Source organism: Pseudorca crassidens, chromosome 8 (genome assembly GCF_039906515.1).
Source record: "Pseudorca crassidens isolate mPseCra1 chromosome 8, mPseCra1.hap1, whole genome shotgun sequence".
Lineage (NCBI taxonomy): Eukaryota > Metazoa > Chordata > Mammalia > Artiodactyla > Delphinidae > Pseudorca > Pseudorca crassidens.
This window is the reverse complement of record NC_090303.1, coordinates 46,642,917-46,648,916: the sequence shown is the minus strand read 5'-3', so window position 1 is coordinate 46,648,916 and position 6,000 is coordinate 46,642,917.

Genomic DNA, 6,000 nt, shown 5'->3' with positions numbered 1-6,000 from the left:
TCCTCCAAGGGGGCACTGGAGTTAGATGTGGGTTAGAATCCTCAGCTATTGTTCACTAGCAGATGACCTGAATTAGCTATTTGATCTCACTGAGCTCAATTTCCCTATCTGATGAGTCTTACATGATACAGCTGTTGTGAAAATTTAACATATATATGCTTTATATATTATATAAGCACATATGTTGTATACATATATAATACATATGTACATAGTTGTATATTTGTAGACATGTAATAGACATATAATTTTTACAACAGCTGTATCATGTAGGAAATTGGTATGTATATAGTAGGCAGTACTCAATAAATGTTTCTTCCTTTTGGATAATGTTATAATATACTTGTAATTTGAAAACATTTCTTCCCCTTTCACCTCTGCAACCACAAAAAAATGGCTGTTATATACAGCCTATTGATTTTCTTAATGAAGTGAATTAAAATGGATTATGTTTTAAGATACCACTCCTATCTCAAATTGTGTGATATTTGTAAATGTATTGAGACAACAGTAGGGTTCTTGATATGAGGTCATAAACTCCTAAGGGGTTCAGGGAGTTTTTGCACCTTCTGAAATTGCATGCAAATTGGGTATATTTGTGACTTATGCATTTTTGGAGGGAGGCAATTCATTGCTATCACCAGATTTTTAATGGGACTGAGAAACAAACAAACAAAAGTCAAGAATCGTGAGGGTATTATAAAATCACAGCTGGAATTCAAAATAGATTATATACTTTTGGAAGTCACACACTGTCTACACAATTTCCTTTTTTATAATGCTTAGCACAGAGCCAGAAAGAGTTAAGAACGTAAATGTTTTTTTAAAAAATGATAGTAATAGTGACATTCCTTTCTCTACTAGGATTGGCACGTATAAAAATAAGGACTAGAAAATCAAAAGAGCCAGGCCAAATACTGAGATCAGTGAAAGACCAGAAAACAAAGAAAAAGGAGAGGAGAAAAACAAAATCCCCACCCGCCCCCCCCAACCAAACAGAGGAAGAGGAAGAGACAGAGGAGGAAAGAAATAGATTGGAAGAGAAATAGAAATGCAAAGGAGAAGAGGGAGAGAGAAAGAAAAGAAAGTGGTCTGTTCATTGGACTATGGTAGTTTGTTCCTTCCCCTCTAGCCCCCCTCCCCAATAATCTCTTCAAGACAAATGCTCCTTAGAGAAAAAGAAGTTTTACAGACTGAATGAAGGTGCATGAACTTTTAATCTTAGCTTAATTTGATCATGATGCCTTTGGCAAGTCACTGTTTTACCACCTGAATTTTATTTATCTGCAACATCTAGACCGCTAATGTTAGTAAACCAGAAGTCCCCTATCTCTGTGTGAGGTGCATTTCAAACACTCATTTTAAGGTGATCCAACTTGAAGTATGGATGCATTTTCCTAAAGAAACAATGTTAAAACAGTATCACAACAGTTCATATAAACATACTTAACATATAATGGCAGAAAAGGGAAGAGGCCTTTCAGTCAGCTGGGAGCTTGGTAAGCTGGAGCACAGTCTCTTTTCTCATTTCCTTTCTCATACTCTAGGGAGCTTTGTACTCACTCATGTTAATAAATTGTGGGATGTGTCTGTACTTCAAAGATAAAAACCAACCACACAATAAATGGCCATTTGCACATGAGAAGCAAAACTAGTTAACTTTCCTCATCTTTATTCTATCCTTCAACTCTTTCCTGCCCCACATGGGCATGCTTCTTGCCCCTAGAACCTCTCCACATTTTATACAGAGTACAAATTCTGGTCTCCTCACAGAACTAGAGTTCTGGTTCTTCTGAACTCTAGAAGTTTCTTTCTATTCTGTTTTTGTATACCATCTTCAATTTCCATCTAGATCTTTCAGGTTTCAACTATAAAGTGTTATCTTCCTACTTACCAGCCTCCACTTTCCATCCTTAACCCCTACCCCTGTCTTTTCCCCCTTGACCAAAGTCTAATGTACATGGGAATAAGGAATGAGATCTTGACTGATAATGCTCTCACAGTTGCTTAAACTCTATTTAAATTGTTTATATATTATGGCTCATTATTTTTCTTTCAATACTAATTGCTTCTTCTGATTAGTGCTGTGTTTGTATATAGAGGCAGTTCTGCCCAAACAGAAGGAAAGAATTCTGCTTTCCCTCTGTCATCTGCTAACATTGTTCTCAGGGACTGGTTTCTCTGATACAATCCCTGTAGATACTACACATTTTTGGACATGTCCTTGCTTTAGGTTTTGTCATAGGCTGGGTTCCCCAGAGAACAAATTCTGAAACAGAGATCAGAATACATACAGCTTATTAGGGAGTACTTTTGAGATCAATGACTGCGAAAGGGAAGAGAAAGAAGCAAGACTGGACGGAAGGAGAAACTGAACTATGATGTAGTCTTAACAAAGGCTTTAGTCAACCCCATGGGGAACTCTGATGGTGGAACGGCCCTAGAGAATATTACAGGTTGAGGTTGGGAGGCTGGTTTTTATACCCCTGTGCTAATTAGTCACTGGTTGTGGGTGCCCTGAAAGAAGGTGTGGTCTTGAGTTGAGGCAGGTAGCTGCACCTGAGGCAATTCCCTGAGAGGGTTGGCAGCTGAGGGTTGTCTGTTGGCAGCACTCCCGATAGCTAGGGGAATAATTCTTTTAGTCCTGAAGGGAGATCAGAGCAATGCATCACTACATCCACCTCAGGTTTGCTCCCTTTGATCACATGCACAGTATTGTTTTTATCATTTAATATGTCTGGAGTGAGTCATCATAAAATGCCCCAGAAATGCCCCCACTTGGTGAAGATTAACCTTGCCTGTCAAATTTATTGGGCACTTAGGTATTTCCTATAGACCTGAGACCCTCACTAGAAGGACCAAATGGTGTTTGGGAAGTTGGAACTTAGAGTCAGGCTGGTGTTTTTCTGTGAGCAGGACAAGAAATCACAGTAGTCAGTGAGAGAAGATGACCAGATAACTGAAAGACTGAAGCCAGGTTAGGAAGGAGTGAAGATCCGGTTGTGCCCACTCATCTGTATAAGAGGATGGTGATCCTTGCCCAAGCAGATCTGGGACTAAATAAAGCTCTTTTACAGGCTGGATTTAGCCAAAAGGCTGTAGCTTGTAGATACTTCATTTAAAAGATTAGCATTAAAAACATGCGTCAGGAATCTTGTTGGTTTCATTTGCATTCAGCAGGACAAGATTTCTATCTGTGTGACCTTGGGCAAGATTCTAAAACTCTCTATGTGTCAATATCTTCATCTATTAGATGAATGTAATAATAGTAACTGTCCTATACGGTTAGGAGTAGGTGATAGTCCAAGTTCAACACTGAGTAGATTGGCACTTATCAGGTTCAGTAAGCAATTTTTGGAATTGTTATTGTTGTTATATTTATTACCATATTGAGTTAATTGAGTATTTTCTGTCAAGCCACTCTTAGCCTAAATTTTGGAGGCAGAAGAATAAGAAAATATTTCGAGTTGTTAAAATTTTAAAACAATAATCAAGGAAAAAGTTGTATGAAGTTTCCTTGTACTATTTTTGCAACTTTTCTGTAAAGTCTGAAATTATGTCAAAATAAAAATTTAAAAAAAAAGCTTTCTGACTTATTTTGCTGGGATTACTTGGGATGGGAGCAGGCATCTAGGAAACTTGACTATTTTTACGCTGCTTAGTTTTATGTAATTAGACCCCTTTAATATATCCCTTAATTTTTGTGAAAATATCACTATTTCAGTCATGTTTTGGGGAAAAGAAAGAGTCTGTGTCCGTATTTGGGTCAGAGAGAAAAGGGGAACATCATATTCATGGGGTACAGATGAAATGCAAGCAGGGGAAATTAAAGTGAGAAATCTTCAAGAATTAGGTGAAAATACCGGAAGAAAGAGCCAGATAGGCATGTACTGCTATATTTTTTTCCTTATTCCCTTCCTGGAGATTTTTCTTTCTTGGGGAAAAATGAATGATATTTATAAGCACCTACTGTGTGCCAGGCACAGTACTAAGTGCTTTCACATATTATTTGATTTACTCATAGCAATCCTGTGGCAAAAAAAACACATTATTGCCATTCTACAGTGAGAAAAACTGAGCAGCAGAGAGAATAATTAGGTTTCCCAAGACCACATGGTAAGTGAGGGAGCCGAAGAGAGAGTGCTGCATCGTTTACGGTCAGATTGGGTTAAAGGTCCATCAGCAAGTGAATGGATACACAAATTGTGGTATATTCTTATAATGGAATACTACTCAGCAATAAAAAGAAATGAACTATTGATATATGCAATATGGCTTCATTTCAAAGTAATTATGCTGAGTGAAAAAAGCCAGATAAAAAAGAGCACACATTGTACGACTCCGTTTATGTAACTCTAGAAAATGCAAACTAATCCATAGTAACAGAAAGTAGAATAGTGGTTGCTTGGAGATGGGATGGGGTGGGGAGTGACAGGAGAAAACTTTTGGGGGCAATAGATATGTTCACTATCTCGACTGTGGTGATGGTTTCGTGGGTGTATACATCTGTCACCATACCATATTATACACACACCTTATGTATATATAGTTATTTCATGTCACTTATTCCTCAATAAAGCAGTTTTAAAAAACTGGGTTGGAATCCTTGTTATTACTACTTACAAGTGCTTAATCTCTAAGATTAGTTTCTTTATCAGTTAATAAGGTTGATAACACCTACTTCAGAGAGTTGGTATGAAGATTAAAATAAATCAGTTAGTTAACTGTTTAGTACAGTGCCTAATATAATAGCAAGTAAGTAGCACACATTATGTGACAAGTCCTAGACTCTGAGTTCTTCCTTCTTAGAGCTTTCTCTACTTTAGTTAGTAATCTTAGTCATTGTTATTTTTATTTATAGCTATAATTCAAACACATCAATCTTACTTCAAAGTCCAAGATATTTCCACTAAATCACACTAAACCATGACAAATTTTATGACCTGAGTTAAGGAATGTCATCACCCAATGGGAGTCTTCTGCATAAAAAGCTGGTTTGTTGTAAAGCCAAGTTTGTCCAAGTTGTGGCTATTGTAGTCTTCAGCTCCAGAATTTCTCTTTAGTTCCTTTTTATAATTCTCTTTATTGATATTCTAATTTTGTTCATACATCCTTTTCCTCATTTCATTTAGTTCTTTGTCCATGTTTTCCATTAGTTCTTTGAGCATATTTAACACAGTTGTTTTAAAATCTCTGTCTAGTAATTCCAATGTCTGGACTTCCTCAGAGATGGTTTCTACCAATTTATTTCATTCCTTGGAAAGAGCCATACTTTCTTGTTTCTTTGTATGCCTTGTGATTTTTTTGATGAAAACTATTTAGTTTCTATTGTAGCATGGTACCTGGAAGTCAGATTCTCTCCCTCTCACAGGGCTTGCTACTTTTTGGTTGTTGAAGGCTGTAGCAGTCAGTTTGTTCAATGTTGTTCCCAAACTACTACTGCAAAGACTGCATTCTTTGTCAATGTGGTCATTAGTCTCTGTTCCTTAGCTTGTGTTCAGCTGGTGTTTTGATAGAAATTTCTTTGAAACCTAGGAACCTACAAGTCTTGGCAAATTGGCTCTGATCTTCAACTTGCCAGGCTTGCACTGTGCCAAGAGATTAGCCTAAGGAAAAGCTTAGGGTCTTCTCAGGTGTTTTCTGAGCATGTGTCTTACCCTGGGTATGTACACGGCTTTCTAAATCCCCGCATACACATAGCTGCTTTTAAATGTCCTAATTTCCCAAAGAAACTCTCCCCAGTTTTTGCCTTAGACAGTCTACTGTATGTTTCAACCATAATCTCTGCCCCAAGTGTCTGAGGATTGTTAATTTGGCTTGAAGTATTTTCAAGCTCTTTCTCCTGAGTTCTGAATTAGGGGAGACAGAGTGGAACACCTAGCATCCGTCCTTTAGGTTGTCCCCATACTAGTCTGCTTGGGCGCTGTAACAAAATACCACAGCCTGGATAGCTTAGATAACAGAAATTCTCTCTCACAGTTCTGGAGGCTAGAAATTCAA